At 40.0% G+C, this 26,269-nt stretch overlaps 1 protein-coding gene across 2 annotated transcripts in view; it reads right to left on the bottom strand.

The window, feature by feature from the left end:
- FAM135B (family with sequence similarity 135 member B) overlaps positions 1-24,883 on the bottom strand; it is a 240,963-nt gene extending 216,080 nt beyond the window's left edge. The window contains exon 1 of one of the 2 annotated variants that reach the window (XM_075581807.1): positions 24,306-24,883. The gene's annotated coding sequence lies outside the window, so the exon portion shown is untranslated. The remainder of the gene's footprint in view (positions 1-24,305) is intronic. The other variant, XM_075581801.1, reaches the window with a different exon arrangement.
- Between the last annotated feature and the right edge of the window lie 1,386 nt (positions 24,884-26,269).

The following is a 26,269-nucleotide window of genomic DNA, read 5'->3' as shown; positions in this document are numbered from 1 at the left end:
ACCTAATGGAAAATAAAATTATTAGTAATAGTCAGCATGGATTTATGAAGGATTGATCTTGCCAAACTAACCTTATTTGTTTCTTTGAGGAGGTAAGTAGGAATCTAGACCAGGGTAATGCTGTTGATGTGGTCTACTTAGATTTTGCAAAGGCTTTTGACACGGTTTCACACAAGAGGTTGGTGTACAAAATAAAGAAAGTTGGACTCAGTAATAATATATGCACCTGGATTGAAAACTGGTTAAAGGACAGACAACAGAGGGTTGTCATAAATTGAACTTTTTCAGGTTGGGCTAAAGTCGTGAGTGGAGTACCTCAGGGATCGGTACTGGGACCCCTGCTTTTTAACTTGTTTATTAATGACCTTGAGGTTGGGATCGAGAGTAAAGTCTCCATCATTGCTGATGATACTAAATTGTGTAAGGTAATAGAATCAGAGCAGGATGTAATTTCTCCTCAGAAGGACTTGGAGAGACTGGAAACGTGGGCAGGTAAATGGCAGATGAGGTTTAATACAGATAAATGTAAGGTTATGCATTTGGGATACAAGAATAAAAAGGCGACTTACAAATTAAATGGAGATATATTGGGGAAATCCTTGATGGAGAAGGATTTAGGAGTGCTTGTAGACAGCAGGCTTTGCAATAGTGCCCAATGTCATGCAGTAGCTGCAAAGGCAAACAAGATCTTATCTTGCATCAAATGGGCAATGGATGGAAGGGAAGTAAACATAATTATGCCCCTTTACAAAGCATTAGTAAGACCACACCTTGAATATGGAGTACAATTTTGGGCACCAATCCTAAGAAAAGACATTATGGAACTAGAGAGAGTGCAGAGAAGAACCACCAAATTAATAAACGGGATGGACATTCTAACTTATGAGGAGAGGCTAGCTAAATTAGATTTATTTACATTAGAAAAGAGGTGTCTAAGAGGGGATATGATAACTATATACAAATATATTCAGGGACAATACAAGGAGCTTTCAAAAGAACTATTCATCCCACGGGCAGTACAAAGGACTCGGGGCCATCCCTTAAGGTTGGAGGAAAGGAAATTTCACCAGCAATAAAGGAAAGGGTTCTTTACAGTAAGTGCAGTTAAAATGTGGAATTCATTACCCATGGAGACTGTGATGGCAGATACAATAGATTTGTTCAAAAAAAGGTTGGACATCTTTTTAGATGGGAAAGGTATGCAGGGATATACCAAATAAGTATACATGGGAAGGATGTTGATCCAGGGATTCATCCAATTGCCAATTCTTGGAGTCAGGATGGAATTAATTTTTCCCCTTAATGGAGTTTTTTGTTTGCCTTCCTCTGGATCAATAAGTATAGATATAGGATAAAGTATGTGTTTTATAAATTTAGCATAGGTTGAACTTGATGGACGGAAGTCTTTTTTCAACCTCATCTACTATGTAACTATGTAACTATGTAGGTTGGGGGAGCTTTTGCGTGTATAGTAGTGTTAGGACTTGCAAAAGAGGGGACACTGTGGCATGGTTTGCAAGCTCAAAATGCTTTGGCCAAAGAATTTAACTAAATGACCTTCACATATGAAAAGAAAAACAGAAAAGTATTTAACTATATGATTTGTCATATTGAATGTAGCACTGAGGCTTTTCATCTTGTTATATTCTGTATATATGACATTTTCATATATACCTATTATACCTACTATATGCATACTACGAGAACAAAAGTGGAGAAAGGCAGGAAGAGACTATCACTAGCTTTACCTGGTCAATTATTCTGGTTCGATTTTAACATACATACATAATAACAAACATACATAGTAACTTGCATACATACATAGTAACATGCATACATACATAGTAACATGCATACATACATAGTAACATGCATACATACATACATACATACTGTCGTTTAATTTAACTCGCAAATTACCTACCACAGCAACTGAAATTTCGCTGTGGCGACGGAATTATTTTTGGGCAAAATGCCAAGAAGTAATTCAATAAGGAAAAGAGCACAAATGAACCTCAAGAGAAGAAATCAATTTGAATGTAATCACATTTACTAATCAAACAGCAGCAGCGATTATGTTCCCAGCAAATGTCTCCGTATACTGTACATGTCACAGCGTATTTGTGAAGACAGCTTGGCATGTTTGAAATTTGTATTTGTGGGGTTAGGAAACATCATACAGTGCGTTTTTAGAAAATGCCAAAAGCCTGAAAGAAAATGTCAAAAGCGCATCTCAAATAGGTTCATTTAGCCTGGCCCAATCTCTCCAACATCAGTGTTTACACTGCTGATATAATGACATGCAAATGTAACTACAGGCAGTCCTCGTTTTACAACGCTTCGCTTTACAGCGAATGGCTTATCCAACGTTCATTTATACAACGCCAAAATGGCTTATCCAACGTTCATTTATACAACGCCAAAATGGCTTATCCAATGCTCTTACGACGCTTTGCAAAGTTGTTTATGTGTTTATAATATATATATATATTATACTATATTATACTATATAATATATTATATTTTTATATTATGTTATATTATATATAATACAGTATATGCACTATATAATTTATGTATGTGCTGCATCTCTTATTGTCTGCGTAAAATATTTTGTGTATTTTAGCATTAAAAATGCCTTCAGGAACGGAACCTTTCATTTAAACAGTGTTCCTATGGGAAAACATGTTTCGCTTTACAACGTTTCGCTATCCAACGCCATTTTGAGTAACACATTGTGTCGGATAACCGAGGACTGCCTGTATTATGTCTTGTATATTTAATATAATAATACAGTGATGTACAATGTATGTTATGGCCCTTAGCTAATTTGTTAGAGGCTGTTCATAGTCAGTTACAGACTACAGGGGCCGACCCTATACCCCCTCACTTCTGGTCCGGCTGTCAGAACTAGGAAGCAATCACTTAGCTGTACAGAAGAGTCATCACGTGATCCAACAGTGCTGGAGGAGGTGGTGGAACTCTCTGGCACTGAAGGGGTTAAAGAGTTAGCAATCCCATTTGGTAACCGGCCATGCAAGATGTTGGAGCACGGACTCTATTAAAACATTAGCAGATTGTGGGTGCCACTTAGCCAAGGATTTATAGGAGCAATCCATGCAATATCCTACATGTGTGTTTTTTTTTTTAATAAATCAATTTTGTAGTATTAGAAAATTATTATTACATTTTTAAAAATATTTAGCCACCTCCCCAGCAGTGCAAGATATTTGCAACACTTTCCTGTTTGTGATAATGTGTTGCCAATATTCCCAGCAGTTTGAGCTGCAAACTGTAACAATAGATAATGTTACCTTAGTAATGTAAGGATACATTGTAGCTGCTGAATTACATAAAGGTAATAATAAAGGTAATCAAAGGCTGCATATATTAAAAGAAAAAATATCTTTTAATTTTTTTTTTTTAAGTGCTGCTTGGACCGGCCTCTTTAATACAGTAAAATATTGTTTTAAAATGTTGTTATGTTTATTGTTCTGGGGATTGTCTTCAACATTAACCCATTTGGTACTGGACAGGTGTGCTAGGCATTAATTTGCAATACATTGGTTGCCCCTCTGGCATGGAAGAGGTTATGCACATTGCTGCCACACTGGACTGGGTACTGCAGTGATTATTAACCAATTGCACTAGTAAATTGTAGGAAAGGGGTGCCAGTATCCCCGCCATGGTAAAATCCTGTGGGTCACTTGACCATGAGATTGAAATCCTGCAGGGGGATACCGGCACCCCATAACGGGGCCTGTATCTCAGGTAGTAGGGGGTCCCCAAGGCTGAAATCAAAGCTGTTCACCTCAGAAGATCCCCTGCTCCTGCACACTAGTATCAAAAGCAGAAGCTGCAATATAAAATGCTGGGACAAAGAAATCTTTAGCTGTGGCTTCTTGTCTTCTCTTATAGCAAAAACAGCAATGGTCTGACATGAGATCACCACCACATGTATAGTACTGTAGCTGCACAAGGGGATCCCAAAAGTCACACTACATCTATGTATGTACAGTATATATATTTATTTATACATTAATACTTTTTATAGGATTCCATGTTAAAATAGACATCAAGCAAAAGGTGACCATGTGTGACATGTGCATGTCATTTTCCAGAATCCCTAGCTGCAGAGGAAGCACTGTATGCTAATGGGGAAATACAGTTTTGCAGACCTGTCTGAGACATGTGAATGTGCTCACTAGTGATATTTTTATTTGCTGTATAATACAATTCAAGTTATGTTTGTGTTTATTTCTGCCACCACTGCCTGCATTACAACACCACCTAATCTTGAAATTCAAGTAAATATATTATAAATTATTTATAATTTTCTGTTTTGTGTATCTAACCCGGTCCCCATGGTTCCCCGAGGCTCCCGGTATTTCCTCTTACCTCCAATGTTAGCAGGCTCTGCAAGGGACTACAGCCCCCAGCAGGCATAGGGGCATGTGACACGTGACGCCAGGGAGCCAATCGAGCAGCAGAGATCTTCTGCAGAGGCAGAAACATTCTGCGCGTTTAATCAAGGAAAGCAGTTTGAGCTGGAACATGGACAGGGGAAAGTGTGTAGGTGCAGGGGTTTGTGACCCTCTGCACAAGGCCAGAGACCCCCTAGGCCCCAGCTATGCCCAACTCACGCGATAGTGAGCACCCAGTAGCCCAAGCACCTAGGGGTCACACTTGACTCCTCTCTCACATTCGCCCCTCACATTCAAACATTTCAAAAACTTGACGCTTTTTCCTCCGCAATATAACAAAGATACGCCCTTTCCTCTGTTGCTCGACTGCTAAAACTCTGACTCAGGCCCTCATTCTCTCCCGTCTTGACTACTGTAACCTCCTGCTGTCTGGCCTTCCTGCCTCTCATCTGTCTCCCCTACAATCTATCCTAAATGCTGCTGCCAGAGTCACGCTACTCTTTCCTAGATCTGTCTCAGCATCTCCCCTCATGAAATCCCTCTCCTGGCTTCCGATCAAATCCCGCCTCTCACACTCCATTCTTCTCCTCACTTTTAAAGCTTTACACTCTTCTGCCCCTCCTTACATCTCAGCCCTAATTTCTCGTTATGCACCATACAGACTCTTGCGTTCTTCTCAAGGATGTCTTCTTTCTACCCCCTTTGTATCTAAAGCCCTCTCCCGCCTTAAACCTTTTTCACTGACTGCCCCACACCTCTGGAATGCCCTTCCCCTCAGTACCCGACTAGCACCCTCTCTATCCACCTTTAAGACCCACCTTAAGACACAATTGCTTAAAAAAGCATATGAATAGCACTGTCGATATTCTGAACACATGATACATAAAGCTTGGCCCCCTGCAGACGCACTTACCAGAACTCCCTCCTACTGTCTCTGTACATTCTCCCTACCTACCAATTAGACTGTAAGCTCCTCGGGGCAGGGACTCCTCTTCCTTAATGAAACTTTTATGTCTAAAGCACTTATTCCCATGATCTGTTATTTATATTATCTGTTATTTATTTTATTACCATGTGTATTACTACTGTGAAGCGCTATGTACATTAATGGCGCTATATAAATAAAGACATACAATACAATACCCTAGATTGTGGCTGCTCTAGGGAAGGCCCCATTAGTTAGGGACCCTGCCTTTAGTGGTTAGCCAGATTAGGGCCACAGCTGCTTCTGGAGCAACTTTCTATCTGTAGTCTGGGACCAGACTGAAGAGAGAGAGAGCGACTATCACCGCAAGTGTCACTTCAGTGGGAGGTGTTCGGCCGGCAGAGGATATCGCAGGATCGGCGGATCCCTTTGCCTCTTCTTGTCAGCGCGCCTGGGTGTGGACACACCCGGCAGGTACCTGTTCACCAAACGTGCACCAACACTACTGTACAGTAAGGCGCTGATCACGCCTAGAAGGGAGGGTATTTTTTGGGGGACACTCAGAGGGTGAGGCGACCCCGGGACTCTTCTGGTATTGTGGACACGTTGTGGGGTACACGGTGGTGGGATAAAGCCCTGCGTGGCTAGTGATAACTGTGATAGCTGTAGAGTTATTATATCCTCTGTGTTGAGTAGTTTATATATCACAGTAAAAGTTTTTTGCATATTCTGTGAGCTGTTATTATCGGTTCCTGTTTGGGGTTATCTCATATAATTTGGATCCTGTGCAGGTGGACGCGCTGCCACTTTATATATTTGTTAACCCAGGCACCCAGTGGCGGAGGCTCAGCTCTCTGTGAGCCCACAGGTAACACCAGCACCAGTAGTCCCTTCATGCTTGAAGGAAAAAGGGCTACATGTATTCAGCACCTAAACTGTTTTTTTTATCAATTCTGGCCCCTTTCTGCTTTTTTTTATTTGTTTTGTGAGCACATGAAGATGACATATTACAGTGCTTTGCAGTGCACTTAAGGGTAGGGTGCCCATATTTTAAAAAGTAGAAACCGGGCACATTCAAAAAATCATTTATAAAACCAATTACATCAATTAAAAATAAATATCATAATGGTATTTGTCTAATAGCATGCCCATGTATGCTCTCCCCTCCCTCTCTCTCCCCTTTCTCTTTCACTCCCCTTTCTCTCTCTCAAACACACACTCCCTATCCCCCTTCGCTACTGCCATACAAACAGGGAAAAGCTAAAAACTGTGAAATTTGAACAATTTTAAGAAAATTGTCGGTATACTGGGCCATGTATTTAAAATACGGGACACTGTCTCTTGTTTGTGTATGCCTTTAAGACATTTTTGGAAAATCTTAGACAGGAGCAGTATTCCACTGGGGTTGTATTATTCATTTATATTCACTTATTGCCTTTAATATTCATGTAAACATTTGTGCTTCTGTTTGCACATCATTCTCATTGTAGGCTGCTTATTTTTATGGGTGGTGCAATCCAGTCCAAATATGAAGTACTGTTATTGTTTAGGTAACAGTAAGGAATTGCTAGTTTGAGACTTATGATGAAGTAAACGATTTATCGGTCTTGGCATTTCTAATTGATGCACTTTCTTTTTCTAAACTAATTAACTATATAGTCATCAATTTTAAATCTCAGACCAGACGGTAAGTTGCCTGCATAGACTTAATGTGTGTATGGCAACATTAAAGCCAAATAATCTAAATTGGGCTTATTCTGCATTTAAATTGAAACATGCATCCTCCGCCAACATTTTAATTCCTAATTAGACAATTATACAAACCCTTGTAATCCTGATTGCTCATATAAACATGCTCAAATATGGTGCTGAACACTATAAACATAGGAATTTGCTTTGGATGATAGAATATTGGAAATCAGAATGTTTGGCTGCATGTGGAGAAAAGAAAAATATGATCAGATCTAAATGCAAAGCCTCGTGTGCCCTGTACTAAGTCACTGGCTCTCCTACGTCTCTCTAACATGTCAAAACAAAAGGCCAACATTAAAGAAGCAATCAAAGCTGTTTCTTCTTCTTTTTTTTTAATACGAGGTTGAAGCAGGGGGTCTCTGGAGCTGAACCCCATTTGTTTCAGCTCCGTAGACCCCCTGCTTCCGGAGATACTTACGCCCATAGTGGGTGCTGGTAGCCACACCAGGATTAACTATATGGCTGCTTTTGAAATCTCCCGGGTCCTGTGGGCCGATAGGAATCTGATAGGAAACTGTGACTTCAGCCAGTGCGGCTTCCTATTGGCCCATGTGTAGGGTGACCAGATGTCCCGGTTTAGCCGGGAAAGTCCAGTTTTATCGGGCTCTGTTCCGGTTTCCTGTGCCGTTGGCGAGCGCCGACTGTGCATGCGTGAAGAGCGTTTTCCGAACGTGCATGCATAATCGCCACTTCCCGGCTACTCATGTGCGATCGGCACTTGCAGACTGTGCATGCGTGATGAGCACTTGCCAACTGCTCTTTTGCATGCCCGAGAGGCAAGCTCCAATCGCACATGAGTAAACGGCAAATGCCGTTCGCGCATGCATAGTCGGTAAGTGCCGATCGCGCATGTGAATGAGCAGCCAGGAAGTGCCGATCGCGCATATGAATGAGCAGCCAGGAAGTGCCAATCGCGCATGTGAATGAGCAGCCAGGAAGTGCTGTTCGTGATTTGTCCTGGTTTTTGCTGGAACAAATCTGGTCACCCCACCCATGTGATGAGGGAGCTTTACACTGTAGGGGTTACCGGCACCCCTTTCAGAGGTAAGTATCTCCTAAGCAGGGGGACCACTGAGCTAAAATTAAAGGGGTTCAGTTCTGCAGAGCCCCTGCTTCAATCCTGTATTAAAAAATGAAGAAAACAGTAGGGTAGGAAGACAAACATAGCAGAAAAGGATTTGGGGGGGGGGTAAGGTGTTGAAGGAGAGAGTACAGCACAGTGTGCAAGTGACAATAATGATGAGAGAGTAACAATTAACAGACATCAGCAGATTAAGAAAGTTAGGGGAATTTTTACTGAGGCAGATGGAAATTAATATTTTATTCACACACTGCCATGTACTATGCAGTGATAATTTACGTTCACCAGACGGAAGCACATTTATTACCTCTAGTTTTAGTTCTTTATGTAATAAATATGTACATTTTACAACAGATTTAGCTCAATGCTAACAAATAGTGTAGTACAGTGTATTCACAATGCACATCCTGTTTTGCAATAAAATATGAATAGGAGTTCCAGCCTCTTTGGCAAAGGGATAAATAACCCTCACCCTGCTCATTGCAAGTTGTACAAACATCATACACATCTTTATTTCCATATTTGTATCATGTTTTTAAACATCATCAAAATGAAATCAAAGTTTGGTAAAAAACAAAACAGTTATCAAGTGTCAAGATAATTATCCTCAACTAATGTCTTTGTATTTGTAACCATGTATTATTTGTCATCTTAACTCTGTGCCCAGGACATACTTGAAAACAAGAGGTAACTCTCAATGTATTACTTCCTGGTAAAACATTTTATAAATAAATAAATAAATAAAACAACTGCAGGTGCTCCTATGCGTGTAAGACAATGAAAATCGAAATTGCTTTTCATTCCACCCACTGCCAGGACTCGGGCTCTTTTAATAAAGAGATGCAATTTAAAATGATAGGTCTGTGCAGATGAAAGCAGCGTTACATGCTATGTGCAGTAGGTGGAAAGGAAGAATGAGTCATAAGACTGCAGGCATCAAAGTTTCATTCCCTGACTAATAGAAAAACTAATCCAACGTTGATGCAGTCTGTGCTTTCAGAATGCATTTTAAATATTTTTCTAAGCATTAATAGTCAACTATTTATATATATATAAATAAAAAGTCTAATTCTACGGGCCAAAATGCACTCTCTCATTTCTCCGCTCATTAAAGTACATTTTTTTCAGGATTCAAAAACATCAGTACGACCCCATAGTGCTACTTACTGCCTTTTCACTTCCTTACAATATATATCATTTATAAACAATGTACTGCACCGACACACTTTATTCGAGCAAATACCCAGTATGTACCTGGCAGATACCTGGAATGCGCCGCTCCTCACCTCTGACAAGCCCCGTTGCGTTTGCCTTCCCAGCCTGGGTTCATGCCTGGCTGACGGGCGGCTGATCTGTTAAATGATAATGATTAGGATTTAATAGGCTGCAATGCTTCGCGTGTCTACCAGATGGCATAAATTCATGAATTGTAATGCAGTATATATATATATACTGTGCAGTATTGCAGCCAGCGGGAATAAAATGCTTCAATCCCTGCCTGGAAAATAACCCAATGCACTCGGGCAGAAAACAGTCACAAACCTCAATACACCCGGGTATACCCGAATTCGTGGGACTAGCCGAGCTCGAATAAAGTGTGTCGCCAGTGTATTATGGGAGAAGGAGTTACTCAGTGAGTAAAGACACTGACTGGCACTGAGTGTGAATCATGGGAACCTGGTTCAATTCCTGGTGTCAGCTCGTTGTGACCTTGGGCAAGTCACTTTATCTCCCTGCGAATCAGGCACAAAAAACATAGATAGTAAGCTCCACGGGACCTGTGCCTGCAAAATGTCTCTGTAAAGTGCTGCATACAACTAGCAGCGCTATACAAGAACATGCTATTATTATGACCCGTAGTAATTTTTAATATAGGAATAGTAGCCTACAAATTCAAGCCTACTGTTTGCATATGCCGTAGCTAGATGGATATAGTGGCTTAGGAAAATGCACAGGTATTTGAATTACCTTTCAGGAAGTGGTAGCCCTAGAACAGATTTACATTATATTTCTGGGTATGTAGAGATGTATTGTTAACCCTTAGGGGGTGTTCGGCTTTTTTCCCCACTAATTGTATATTATTGTGATGTTTTTGCCTTTTGCAGGACATGGTGGTACATTACCTAATGTGCTCATGATACCAGCCACAGTTAATTGTACCAGTGTATCTGATAATGGAATATGTTCTACATGTTTATTGGGTTATTATGGTTTCATTGGTTTATGATTGTGTCAATCTGTTTTTCAATCTGTAGTATATAAAAAAGTGTCAACATAATTTTCAAACCTTTCAACTCTTTTTTTATAACTGTGCCGTTTTAATCATATTTTATTACTCCTGGAAGTGAAATTATTATTCACTATGGGGCAGTTTAATAAGGCAGGGGTTTCTTACCCTTGAAGGTAAGAACAGCAGCTCCTCCTTGTCTAAGGAAAGCCATAATCTTTTATACAGGCAGTCTATTGAGAGATTGGGAGTGAAGTAAACATACATATTGTTCGGTTTGACCAGTGAATATTGTACTGTCTGGGTGGTGATACCTGAAAAAGCAAATAAATAAGACCAGCCTACATTGTTCCTGAGAGTCAAGTGTAGTTCAGAGAGGTAAAACAAAAAAGGGACTCAATGCACATCCTCAAACAAATCGTCACAGCAGATACCTACAGAATATTCAGGGCCAGTCCTGCTGCTTTGCGCCGAATCCTTATTTTATACGTTCTATTGTACTATTCATTTTGGACTTGTAATGCAAAAAAAAAAAAGGAACCCACTTCTCAATAAAAGGAATATTACAAATAAATACCTACCTCAGCCTGTGCATGGGTTTAAACTCACAATTGGACATTTTCTAGCTACAGAAGATCTCATCTTTTGGAGGTGGTGATTTGCACTCCTGGACCTTATTGTGTCTCTGTGATTTTGCATTTTAGAGTCACATGAATGTATTAGTATCTGGTTGTTCAGGATGAATAGCAATGAGGCCATTGCTTGGTTTCACAATCACTGGCATGGGGAACGTTACAAATAGGACATTGGTATGCAGCTGTGATGTAGCATTTTCAGAGGGCAGTGTATAACCAGCTTCATCAAGCTATTTCTTTTATTGCCACACTTATTAGTCCCTATTTAATATGGTGATAATTAATCAAATTCCATTAAACCGCACAAAGTTAGATGCATCATTAATTGTACATTTCCCCACTTCTCACTATATGGATCAGTAATAGTTCAGGCCAGATTGATGGCTGTTCCATCGGTCAGACACACCGAGCCCCACGATTACAGAGGCCTCACACTCATCCCCACAACAATGAAACGGATTGCTAGGGTGAAGGAGGAAGGGAGGGGGGGGGAGGGGAGGGGGGGCGAGGGGGTGAGAGTGCAGGGCCTCTGTAACAATCTCTTACTTTCTCAGGTGGCATCTCCACATGCAGGGTCCCGTTATCATGGCACCGCAACGTCAAATGGAGTTGCATTGCCAATACAACATGGCACTATGACATCATGTAATGCCGCAAGGTCATTGCGCTGTGTCATTTGAGGAGAAGATTCCGTGCCGGACAAGGTAAGATGGCCCCGCAAATACCCCAGCACCAAGTCTGCGATAATCCCAGCCGGCCCTGGTAAAAGTTATTTGTGCCTGGAAATTCTTCATACTGTAACTATAATAGTTTACAAAGCTGTTAAAATCTTACATTTTTGACGTGTGTTACTCATGTAAAACACATGAAAGACAGACTTGTGAAATTTCAAAGGCTACATACTTCACCCCCATAATGAGCAGCCATTTTAAGTTTTGTTTCAACATTGTCCCTTTTCCCCTGTAGATTGTTAGCTCCCAGGAGCCGGACCCTCATTACCTTCTATAACTGCTTGTGCTTCTCTGTCCTTACTTGTATGCCATTCAGTTTATGTAATTGATGTCACTCTGTACCGCGCTGCGGAATATGTTGGAGCTTTACAATAATAAATATAATAATACATTAGATTCAACTTATAACAAACCATTCGCCTACAATAGAGTTACACTCCCCCAGAATCTGTAGGTCGAAAGTCAAAATGTTAGTCATCCGCATGTTTTAAACAATAATGATGGGAGTGTTACTTCAGGGTGTATTAAAATGTACACTTCTTCTGCAGTTACTAAGGATAATTACGTAAAAGTCTGACGTATCCGCAAGCGGTTATTGACCTACACCATCCCTTTACTTATGGGTGTAGGTGCAAGGTGTCTTGATATATTGACAGTATGAAATGGGACATGATATCTCAGAATCATTTTAATTCTAGAATTGTCTTTATATATGAGGAGATATTGTATTTCAATGCTCTCCATTGTATCATACTGGGACAAAGACTTTGCAAATCCTGTTAAACATGCAATATTTCCTGCACCAGTAGAAGAGACAGAGACACAACCCCAGAAGCCGGTCCTGTTCTCCCTCATGTCATCGCGGGAGATTCAAGGCCCCCTGTTGCCAGCAGGTATGCACCACACTGAGACATGTAGCCTGAGCATTTGACTCCATAGGAGACCCAATCTGAGATTGGGTGGAGGTAAGAGGGTTACATAAGCACAGAGGATTACTCTACCGTACACCTATCACATTGTTTGTGCAAATGAAAGGAAAGAAATGGGATAGGATAGGCTAAAAACTTGTGCAACAACTAACTTTTATTGATACTCTCCAAATTGGCTAGTTCAAATGGGGCAAACTTGGAGCAATGTGCCTTGAACTATGCAAAATTATAAATGGTCTATTTGTATTACGTTTGCTCCAAAATTGGTTTGATACTATACAGTATATGTCCTCCACAGAACCTATTACTAAATCATTTACCTCATATTTATGTAGTGTATACTACAATTTGTTTTTGTTACGGTTCTGCAGAACTATGGGCTGTTATCTTTACCATCACTAATTATTTTCATTCCATCCATCTTCAGTTATTATCTTCTGTTACCTTCTGGGTTGTCACGGGATGACCAGGACTTATACCAGTGATCAATATCGACAGAAACATGAGAGTTTATCAAATTAATTTATTGGAAAAATATATCCACAACAGTACATATAAACAGACAACACTCACACTTAAGTGGGGGGGAGGGGTAACTGGGAGTACCCTATAACCTAGGTGCGGGGACCCCCGTTAGGAAGTTTCCCTCATTCTGCACCCACCCTGTGCTGAAGTAGTTACTGCTAAAGCCGCCCCAGACAACTGACACTCAGGTGCTTAGAGTTCTGAAACCTGCAACTGTCACAAACTGACTGACTGTCACTGGCTGACTGACTGGAACTGGCTGACTGACGGGAACTGGCTGACTGACGGGAACTGGCTGACTGACGGGAACTGGCTGACTGACGGGAACTGGCTGACTGACGGGAACTGTCTGACTGACTGGAACTGTCTGACTGACTGAACTGACTGGCTGACTGGAACTGTCTGACTGACTGGAACTGGCTGGAATTGGCTTGCATTCCTTCAGCAATAGAACCATCAGGGCCTAACTCCTCCCCTTTTTACCTCATGCAACATAACCTGAGTTCAGGGAAAGGTCACATGCAACCTTTGAAACTTTCCTGCTGAAACACAGTTAACCTCCTAGTCCCTGAACTGCTGGAGCTAAGTAAAATACATACAAATATACATAACATACAGTATACTACAATACCAATGTATTATTGACAGGTAGGGTAAATGGAAGACATGATTTTTATTAACAGCAGCCATATTTACCCTTACTGTCACATATACTACAATTTGTTTTTTGTTAAGGTTCTGCAGAACTATGGGCTGTTATCTTTACCATAACCAATTATTTTCATTCCACCCATCTTCAGTTAGATCTCCTATTACCTTCAGTGTACTGTATGATGAGAAATGTATTCACTCCCCACCCCTTAGTGACAGCAGCACTTCTTTTTCCCAGATCGGTTTGACATTCCTCTTAATCCTTTCCCCCCATCTCTGATGTTTATTGATAGGCGGTATTAAGATCATTTTACTGTATACATACATACATATATATATAATATAACACATTAATTAATTAATGTTAACACTAAATACCTTTCAAATTATAATTTTTTGAGGGAGTAAAGACACTGACTGGCACCGACTTTGAAGCAGGGGAACCTGCTATGCTCCTTATGACCTTGGGCAAGTCACTTTATCACCCTGTGCCCTAGGCACCAAAACAACATAGATTGTAAGCTCCAAGGGGCAGGGACTATTTCTGCAAAATGTCTCAGTAAAGCGCTACGTAAAACTAGCAGCGCTATACAAGAACATGCTATTATTTATTATTATTTATTCAATTTTTCACATTGATTTAAAAAGCTTGTCTTTTTCTATAAAACAGATATTTAGCTTGATAAATAATGTTGACATTCATTTCTTTATATCGGTAAAGTGAGTATTTTTTGGTTAGTGCCCAATCCTAACACAAGAAAGATCAAAATCTATTTTTATTTTTCAGCCACTACTTACAACATAATTTAGAATCTTGAATATTACAGTTACTTAGCCCTGGGAAATCAATCAACACACTGTAGTGGGTTTTATTATACACAATACAGTACTATGTACAGAGGTAGCCAAGGTTATTACACCTGCTTTTGGATCTTAGTGGGGTATGCTATAATATTCTGCATTTTCACTGCCATTGAATCCTATTAAAAAGCTGGGATATGCTGCTTTATGAGTCGGTGCAACAAACTTTGGCTACATATGTACTGTGGTACATTATGGGCCAATGCTAAAGGAACACCATGATACAATTGTAATAGATAAAAAAAAGGATAAGAACAACCTATATGAACTATCCCTGTGTTTATGCCTATTAGTTTAGCTTATTCCATTGGACGGGAAAAAGGATGTTTTACATTACAGACATTCGACTTGCCTGGAGCCAGATCTGTCCTACATACAGTATGTGGAAATCTCTTTAGGAATTTAGGATTTTATATCTTCTTTACTGTTGAGTATTTGAGTTATCTGTGTTCTGCATTTAGCACAGTGGCAGAATTACCATAGGTACAGCTGATTCAGCTGCATCAGAGCCCCGACTGTTAGGGGCCCATCCACCCATACTACCAATCACCCTCTCCGTAACAGTGTACAGCATTTCAACGGTGCCCCTGTCTCTTTCCTCCCCCAGGATCTCACCTGTGCAGCAGGGCATGTAGGGCCTTACCTGGCAACTGAGGGCAACAGATGGATCCCACCCAGTGGTCCTACAACTGGTCCCACCGGAAGTCAGCGCTAGGCCCCACAGGAAGTCAGGTCCAACTACCGCAATGGGCGCCTTGGTGTTCACCAGCTGTGGTCACATTCTGATAAGTACACGCTGCACAGGAAGGTCCCAGGGAGGTGAGGGGTAAGAAAGGAAAGAGATGGGGGGGCTTATTTTTCTGCACTGGGACCCACCCGGGAATAGTTCCACCCTTGGTTTAACATATTTAATAACTGAATTACCTCTTCAAGTGGGCATTTTCCAGTTTACTGCCCGCAAAACATTTGCGTACCTATTTCTTGATGCAGGAATACTTTACGTTACCGAGCTTTCAAAAAGCAAAATGTTCTTAGATTGTATGCGGATTAAACTGATAAAGAATCATTTAAGACACGAGGTTACCTCTGATATTAGAAAATGTATAGGGAAAAGATTCCCCAATCCGATGCTTCCAAAACACTAAGGGAAACACAAACAGTTTATACTGTGTCCTTGTACACGATAAGCATAACCAATATGAGTTTGCTATTGAAGCTGAGACTATAAATGTATGGATCGATATAGTATTATACAAGTGTAGGGATGGGGGAGGGATGTTCGAATATCAGGGGAGGCACTACCAGGGACGTCACACGGCGTCTCGTTGCCATGGCATAGCACATGCACGCTCAGGGACTCTGAGTAGTAATAATTGTAGTAATAGTAATAATTGTAACATTGTTGCCGCTCCCTGTTTATTGTATGAATCAGCAGTAGTAATAATTGTAACATTGTTGCAGCTCCCTGTTTAATGTATGAATCAGCTGAGAGACCCACGGCCTCAGTGATTTGCACTGGAGGGAATATAACCACAGAGATCATACCAATACTTGAACTGTACTATATATATAAAGCAGGTAATAAAGAACCATAGGCACTCCGTCTGAATAGAAAAATTGGGTGCAAATCCTGTACAAATAAATAGGCAATACGATACCGCACGTGGACGAATATCAGAGGCAGCACTCCAAATGAATATAAAAAATCCTGTATTATTCAACAAAACATCATATCCAACATTTCGGTCCTCAAACGGGACCTTTGTCAAGGTGATGATGGACCGAAATGTTGGATATGATGTTTTGTTGAATAATACAGGATTTTTGATATTCATTTGGAGTGCTGCCTCTGATATTCGTCCACGTGCGGTATCGTATTGCCTATATATATATATATATATATATATATATATATATGCAAATATAGCTGTATGCTCATCTGCATGTCTTAGGCAGGCCTGCAACCCCGCCTTTCCCCATTATCACCCAGCATACAGCACTTCCACTGCAGCAAGGGATTCTGGGAAATGACATGCAAATGAGCACACAGTGTCACTTTTTGCCTCAATAACCATTTTTAACATGGTTCCCTATAGGCTTAAGCTTGCTGCATGGTCACAGCTTCGAGCACAGCCAGGGTTAAGGTGCATACCCAGAAAACCACCCACAGACAGCTGTTTCGACCTTGATGGGTCTCATCAGTGTGGGGTTGATTTTACTGGGAATGCAAGAGAGGCTTATGGGATAGGCCAAACCATAATACTGAGTTAAGTTATGGTGAGTAAAAAAAGTGACAGAAACCCTCCACAGGAAAGCAAATATGCAAATATAGCTGTATGCTCATCTGCATGTCTTAGGCAGGTCTGCAACCCCGCCTTTCCCCATTATCACCCAGCATACAGCACTTCCACTGCAGCAAGGGATTCTGGGAAATGACATGCAAATGATATATATATATATATATATATATATATATATATATATATATATATATATATATATATATATATATATGTATGTACTGTAAGTATGTAGCACCTGTTCTCAGGATTGTTAATGGCTAAGATCTCTATCAGTCACAACGGCTGGCTACTGGTTATCAATAACTCACTCAGTAGTACTAGCACTTATTATTTTTATACCGAGTTTATTGGGACCTAGTTCTGTAGTGTCCATTGGGCTTACACTTAGCTCCAATGAGGCATCCTACTATATATACATTATAAGTGTCTCTATATCTTACTTAGGGCATTGATTTCTGTTAGATGACCTCATTTGTACATTTATATATAGTATGGTTTGCATACTCTACCTTTAGGGTTCATTTTATCTCAGTATTTTAGAGAATACTGCTAGCACTGTTTGCCCTCACTAAGCACCTGGCAGAGTAGCTGACAATTAGCTACTACTTATTGTGTAGTATCATTCATTCTACAGACTTTTAGAACATTTTATTTAACACTATTACAGCGATCTATATGCTTTATCCGGGTGTGAGGCTAATACATAAATTCAAGTGAATGTGTATATATTTTAGGCACATTCTTTTGTGAATTCTTGTTTGTATTATCTGCTGGTCACAACCCAGCAAGAGTGCATGTGTTACCGAGTGGATAATACAGCTCAACCCCTTTATAACGCTGTACTTAGGGGCCAAAGAATCACATCGTGCTATAAGCGGATCGCGTTAGAAATAATGTACAAGTGTATGCATTGTACAATAAAGTATTTAAGATACCAATAATCGTGTTGTTAAGTATTCATAATTAGGAAAATTGGGAGCCACGCTTGCATCGCGTTATAAGCGAATTCGCGTTGTAACGGATCGCGTTATAACGGGATTGAGCTGTAGTTCCTCCCATTAACCCTTTATTTACTTGAAGGGCTTTTTACTAAGTATGTACTGCATTATTATTGTAAGAGCAGGATTGTACTGACACCCCTTACTCGATACATTTACCTACTTTGATCCAGGGACCTACCTTAGTACCTAGTATTGATCATCTCGTGTCGATATTCGGTTTTAATACCCATTCTTTTATTTAGACCAATTAAAAGTTTATTAAATGCATTCCATAAATCATTAATTTGGTGGGTGAATGCCCACACTGGGTTTTCTGTCTCTTATTTAGTATATTGTATTGTATGTCTTTATTTATATGGCGCCATTAATGTATATAGCCCTTCACAGTAGTAATATTATGAAAATAGGCCAGCAATTTTTAGTGGGATCAGTTTTAATTGGCACTGTACAGTATGTATATTTAGAATATCTGTAAAAATGAAGACATAACCACAAAACTATGGGCTTTGTGTTTCTAGAGCAGGTAGTGGCAGATTTCCCGTTAGACCCGTTATGCCCGGGCCTAGGACGGCAAAAAAGTCTGCCCCAAAATACTTTCCCCGCGCTCTTGGGTCCTGACGGGAATGCACTTAGCTGGTGCGTCCGCCACCCTGCAACAGTAATTCTGAACCGAAGCATCAAATGACGCAGCGGGCGTCACCGACGTGATGTCCCTCTGCATCTCGTTGCCATGGCAACGGGATGTCGCAGCAACAAATGACATCATGATGTTACGTTACCATAGCAATGCGACCCCGTGTGATGTCACGTTGTTGACGTCCGCGGCGTCATTTGAAGCTGCGATTCAGGAGGAGGAGGGGGCGGCAGCGAGGAGGTGACCACAACCGCAGGGGTGCTGAACTACAGTCCTCAACCCACCCCCCCCCAACAGGTCAGGTTTCCAGGATATCCCAGCTTCAGCACAGGTGGCTCAATCAGTCCCTGCCTCAGCACAGGTGACTCAATCATTCCCTGCCTCAGCACAGGAGGCTCAATCAGTCCCAGCTTCAGCACAGGTGGCTCAATCATTCCCAGCTTCAGCACAGGTGGCTCAATCATTCCCAGCTACAGCACAGGTGGCTCAATCAGTTCCAGCTTCAGCACAGGTGGCTCAATCATTCCCAGCTTCAGCACAGGTGGCTAAATCAGTCCCAGCTTCAGCAGAGATGGCTCAATCAGTCCCAGCCTCTGCACAGGTGGCTCAATCAGTCCCTGCTTCAGCACAGGTGGCTCAATCAGTCCCTGCTTCAGCACAGGTGGCTCAATCAGTCCCTGCTCAGCACAGGTGGCTCAATCATTCCCAGCTTCAGCAGAGGTGGCTCAATCATTCCCAGCTTCAGCAGAGGTGGCTCAATCATTCCCAGCTTCAGCAGAGGTTGCTCAATCAATGGCTCAGTCAACGATTGAGGTCGAATCCCAAGGTCACAAGGAGCTGACATTGAGAATTGAACCAGGTTCCCTTGCTTGAAACTCAGTGCCAGTCTGTGTCTTTACTCACTTAGTAAAGTGATACTTTACTGTAAATAATATATATAATATAATATAATATATATATATTATACATTAATTTTGTTTGAGGCGCTGCCTCAAACAAAAAAACGCTTGAACAATATGGTAAAAGAAAACTAATTTTGGGAATAATGAATCATTCATTTACACTAACTGGTTGCATTTAGATTCTCAAACGTAATAAATATTAAATACAAGGCCTAAAAGCATAATTAGAATAAAATGGTAAACTTCCACACGGAAAGTTTTTTTAAAAAAAATGATAACTTTGAATCCTTTAGTAACAGTGAAATGCACGGATTCCCTGTTCTAGTTCAGTATGTCCATATTTCATTAACAAATGATATAAACGGACTGATTTATCGTTTTCTTTGCACATAATGTTAGGTCTCGACGTGTCACCAGCAGAAATTGACCTTGTATTAATTTTGCAAGGAATCTTAAGCAAGGAGAGGGAATTACTCCCCAGATAAATCAATCCTTTGTGTTCAGGGCTCTGTTCCATACGACCCATATACCCATTATTATAAACTTTATGCAGGTTGTGCAAAAGACAGTTCTAAGGGGGATATCACATGCGTTTCAGTTATTTGTTCTACTATTGTAACCGTAACACTGATAGATATTTCACAGTATATTGCGGTGTTTTGCCATCACTGGGTATGTTGAATATGGTAGAACATGCTCTAAAGCATCGTAACTTATACTATTACTTAAATTGCATTGTTATAATTTATCAACACTTGTGCTAAACTTTCGCAGGAGGTTGTGATCCGTGAGAAATCTGCCTTTTAGGTTGCTAGAAAAATCGTGGCTCAATCAGAGTTCGCAAGTAATTTGCTAAATCTTTGTAAGAAGAAATTCCACACGCTGACATAAGGCTTTTGGAAAAGAGGAGAAGGAGCCTTAAAATGAAAGTCTCAAAAAAGATTAGCAATATGACACATTCAAGGTGGAAATGTGCGACAGCAGAGTAATGGGAGGAGACTAGTGTACAATACTGTAATAAAATGTAAAACCTGCATCTACAGAAGGAGCATTTTCCCTTTCTCTTTGTTTCAATTAAATGTGCCAGGTTTGGGTGGGTTTAAATGTACAGACGGAGCAAACATTATTGCCACCCATGGCACGCTTCGTGGGGACGCATACAACACACCTAGCAGGAGAAGTGGCCATTGTTTTGCATCAACTCACTTAGATTGTAAGCTCTTCGGGGCAGGGACTTCCTTTCTTATTGTGTCTTTCATGTCTGAAGCGATTCCCACTTTTATGTCTTATATTATTATGTGCAAAAGGGAGTCAAGCACACCAAAAAATAAGACAAAAATCAAAAGGTAGCAAAAAAAAGTAATTTAATGACTATAAAAAGTCAAGGTTGCTTCCAACATTTCGGTGCCAACATGCACCTTCATCAGGGATGGCCATTAGTCTTGGCACCCATTTTTGCTAGTCTACTTTGATTTAGGCCTTTTCTAGGGGCATCCCCAGTGGCTTTACCTGATTCCCACTCTTCTTTATATTATATTATTATGTCCCATGTATTACTGCTGTGAAGCTATAGGATGGCGCTATATAAATAAAGATATAAATACACACATACAAGTGCACGTGAAAAGGGGGCTATAGTACTGTTTTATCCACGGTAGCGTGCCACAGCTTGCAATAATAATAAGTTCCATACCTATGCCGTGAAAGAATAAACTAAGCTTCAACTACAAACCAATATCCGTGTAAATAGAGGTATATAACTGCAAAATTCAAAGGCGTCGCACCTACTCTTGAAATATATTCAACATACGAATGAAACTAAAAAAAGAAAAGAGTATTGGAGCACTCTTAATGCCTCCCCCAAAATTGTGTAAGGACCGCAGTCTACAATAGTATATGTTTATACCTTAACAATCCTTTATTGAGAATATAACTTAACATCATTTTAAAATTGCATACATAAATCCCACTGGTACCAGTTATCTAATACCAAACGTTGTGCTCCGAGTTGTGGAAAAAAGTACAACCTCTTTCCACAGCTTCCAGAGTGTTTCTGTCTGAGGCCCAGATTCACTAACCTCAGCTAGGCCATCTAATGCGACTTAAATATACAGAAAGGGAACGTCCCATTAATGGTTATTCTGTATTCACTAAAGACAATAACATACTGTAACCCAGTTTTACTCCATTAAATAGTTTGTACATTAGTAAAAATGATATGCCAATGAGCCGTTATGATAAGCATACCCTATTCACTAAACTCTGTTTAGATCAGGAGTGGCCAACTCCAGTCCTCAAGGGTGGCCAACAGGTCAGGTTTTCAGGATATCCCTGCTTCAGCACAGGTGGCTCAATCAGTGACTTAGTCGAAAGACAGTCATTTCATTCATACCTATTGTACACCTGACGTCACTCACACTCAGGCCCTGAAATAGGGATGCGAGTAACACCAGAGTTGGGTTTGACACTGTTATTTTTTTCCTGGTGAAACAAACAAAATTCCTATCTTATAGACTGGATAGGAGTAAAGCCAAATAATGTCACTATCTAAAGACAATGCAGCAGTATCCTAAAATAACATGTTCACCTTATGCAAATCACCCCCGTGACTGCTGCGGTTTTTGCACATAATTTAGCTTCGAGCAAATAAGTTCCGTTCCTGTTTTAGGTAATGCCCGTCTGTACGTGATGTGACTGCATTACCCAGAGCTGCTAATGCTTATAATGACAACATTCACAATATGGATAACAATTAAATTATAGAAACACAAAATCCAGTAATTCACTAATTAGGGGCCACTAATAAACATCACCCACATTCCATTCATCTTACCATACTCATACTGTGCTAATATCAAGAATGATTTGAAAATCTTCCATTTTTAGTGTGTGTTGTGTATTTCTAAATGTGAAAATTACAGTAGGTATTTCTAAGTAACCAGACAAGTCCTTATCTCGTTGTAGGACCATTGATGCAGTCAGCTAATACTTCTTACTTCTGCCACTGCACCAACCACGCAATACTCCGCTTCACCAACTGCGTCATTTTTTTAAAATAAGTTAGACAAATGTTTTCATTGATATTGTTTGCCTGAATCCATACAGGGGAGTCAGGAAGAAATACTGACTCATCAGACTGCAGCTCTCCATCTACATTTAACAGCATTCATTATACAGTACAATGGCTCTGCACTGCTCAGACTAAAAATACTTATGCTAATAGTACACTTGTAATTATTTAGACAGTAGCACTGGAAAAATCAGCTGGTAACTGTTCTATATAAATTCTGCCTTGTTTTTTACAGGAATTTGTACTAACCATTGAAGATGAAGTATTCTGCTTTAAACAGGAAGCCAACGGAAACACAATTGATAAGAATGTGACTCTATAGAATAATTTGAAATCTGCATCTTGCACCCTTCCTTTCATTGCCATATCACTAAGATTATTTAGTAGTAACCCAACTCCATCAGTTTATTTCAAACATAACACCAAGTGACATCAGATCAGAAACAAACCTATAGTGCGTATGTATAAAAAGCACTAACAACGTGCTTTTACTGATAAATAGGAAAAAGCATTAATGCAGGAACTGGGCTTCAGAGGGTAATCTTACGGAGGACATATTCCCAAATCTTCAATGATCTTAGCGTACACTGTACACAGAGAAACACACAATGGTCGCATATCCAAAGCAAAGGCGAAAAGGGGTAAAATGTCATATTGGAAACATTTATTCAATGGTTTCCTTAACTGTACTAAATATCTCAAATTCTTATTTAATCACTAGTAGTCAAAAATTTTACAGTTTACTTTAATAAGCAGTACAACAGTACAAGTGGGTTAAAAAAGGGCATAAAAAGAAACAAATATATTGATCCTCCTTTAATATTTCACAGGATATGTGCGAGGAATGTCGGCTAGGTTTGATTAATATAGGTACCAAATACACCAAGTATACTGTCTCTATGTTGAATGTACAGTAGCTGTGCTAGCATGTTTTCAATAACAGAAAAATGCAAATAGAACTGTGGTTATATATATATATATCTATATATATCTATATATATATCTATATATATATAGATATATATAGATATAATATAGATATGTAGATATATATATATATATATATATATATATATATATATATATATATTTATACTGTCTGTCTTATGAAAGGGACAATTTTCATCGCAAAAAGGTCCATTTCAAGTAGTGCTGGGAATAATTATATTGCTGCCGTATCCTGCTTGACTGGCTGCTATAACATACATCATAAATGTGTAACTCCCATTGTAAACAAGCAGACAACATGCAGTTATTCTTCTACAGAAACACTAGATACTTGCTTTTATCTCACATCTTTTCTCAGCCACTGAAGAGGTAGGTTGCACACAATTGCAAAAGCTACATATGAGAACTGCAATTTGGAAGGACTAATTACTAACTGGTGCCTTCACTTACGTTAATATTATGATTAGTTCTCTAACCGCAATAATAAAACATACTTAAATCTAGGAAAAATCTTAAATAAGATAATACAATGTATCTCGTTATGATAGACACAGAATGCTAATTATTTTTTTTTTTTTAAATTGTCAGCAAGAAAAGATAAAACTTATTTTACTTTACATTTAATTGATGCATTTATGAGTGACAGGCCAGTACTGAAAATAAGACAGGCTCTCTTATAGTTCTCAGGCACAGAGACGGCTCTTACCTGGCTTTCCTCGGTAAGTACTGCAGTGTCCCTCCCTGGAATCCTCTCTTGCTTCCCTAGTCCCACGACTCCAGGGCTCAATGCCAGCTGTGATTTATGTTATATTGGTGAGTATAAGTGTGTCGACACCAGTGCTCAAACTGCTAGCAGTAATTGCAGCCCGGGATGTGTAAATATTGATAACCGCAGCACACTGTTACTCTGCTGTAGATGTCGCTTGTGTTGTTGCTCTTGGTACCTCTGCTGCTGATAGAGATGAGGATGAGGTTGCCTCCTCTGTTGCCATGGATATTGAACTCCGTGCTCTGTGCAACAGCTGCTCGATCGGACGTAACAACGACAGCACTAAATGTTGTCTCATTTCTTAATAAATCTGCAGCATAGAAAAGCTGCAAGATTATTCTGCGAAAGCTTAGCTTACATCTCATTGAGAATTGTTTTGAATCTCTGCAATTGTAGGCCAGTTAGCCTAACCATTAGACATTCTGCTTGCTTCCTACCTCTAATGTAATGAAAGCTGCTAATGAAACTGTAACTGGTTCTTGTGCAACGCGTTGTAGATTTCTCTAGCAGAGCGGTGCAAATGGACAGCGTGGATGAAAAGGGCTAGCAATCATTGGTTATTAGCTTTGTGTCTTGACGATTGGTCACACATTTGCAATCAACAATGAAATCAAAGGATTTAGTAGGAAACTAGTGCACTAGCTCATGAGAAAAGTAAGAATGATTTAAACATTTATGCAGATATTTATCCATTTGATAAATACTTATGTAGAAAGAAAATTGATGCATTTGATGAATAGTAATGTTTTACCTAATTGTAGCCTTAATTTACACTGATATGCCCATTTATTAATTGACATGAATTTCACTTGAAATAAATAAACAGCGCTAGTCTTCTACCTTCACATTTTAAATGTGACTTTAGCCTCTTTGAATTTAATCGCCAGATACACTATCAGAAGAATTATCACTAGTGCCAACACCAAAAAGGGAAACACTGATGTGAGATAGTGATGTCATCGAAAGCCATCCAGGGTGTTACCATTGTACAGTAGGGAAATTAGTTGCTAAAAGAGGCAGGGATGACCAGAGACAAAGGTTCGAGTTTTTGAGTGTTCAATTGCAGGGAGCCTACAAAAAGTAATGTTATCTGGAATAAAAGAGTTGCTATTGGCAAGCGGTAGATTGTGAAAACCCAAGAAGAAATCAGGAGACAATCTAGAAAACAAAACAAAAAAGTGCATCCACCATTGTGTAGTATTTAATATATAAAATAAAAATATACTAAAGGTATTACACTCACAAATATTCTACAGCAAGCATGTCAAACTCAAATGCTAACAAGGGCCAAATAAACAAGGTTTAAGCCTAGGTGGGCCGCAAAAAAAAACAACTTACATTTTCATAGAAACGTAGGTTTATTTCGAAAAGTTGTGTGTGTGTGTGTGTGTGTGTGTGTGTGTGTGTACGTACCTCACTAACCGAACCAAAAAAAAAGCCAGACGTGAATGACTTCTGAACACATTAACCAGTGTCAGGATGCCCCCTCTTAACAATTTCCAAAGCAGCAATCCCACCTGGGATCTTACCTGATCCGCAGTCCCTCAAGGTACTATACTGGAGGGGAGGTGTTCTCTACCTGTCTTCCGATGTCTCCAGTGTGAAACTTGAGTCAGATCTGGAAGAAAGCAGAATAGGTTATTTCGGGTGTAGGTATAGTGCAGTTAAGATAAAACAGAGAGAGTGGGTGAGGGTGACAAACAGAGGGTGGGAGAGAGAGGGAGGGTGGGAGAGAGAGAGAGGGTGGGGGAGAGAGAGTGAGGGTGGGAGAGAGAGAGAGAGAGAGTGGGAGAGAGAGAGAGAGAGAGAGAGTGGGAGAGAGAGAGGGTGGGAGAGAGAGAAAGGGTGGGAGAGAGAGGGTGGGAGAGAGAGGGTGGGAGAGAGAGAGAGAGAGAGAGAGA

This window comes from Ascaphus truei, chromosome 2 (genome assembly GCF_040206685.1).
Source record: "Ascaphus truei isolate aAscTru1 chromosome 2, aAscTru1.hap1, whole genome shotgun sequence".
NCBI classification, from domain to species: Eukaryota; Metazoa; Chordata; class Amphibia; order Anura; family Ascaphidae; genus Ascaphus; species Ascaphus truei.
Note: the sequence above shows the minus strand (reverse complement) of the source record. Positions and strands in the feature narration are given on the sequence as shown.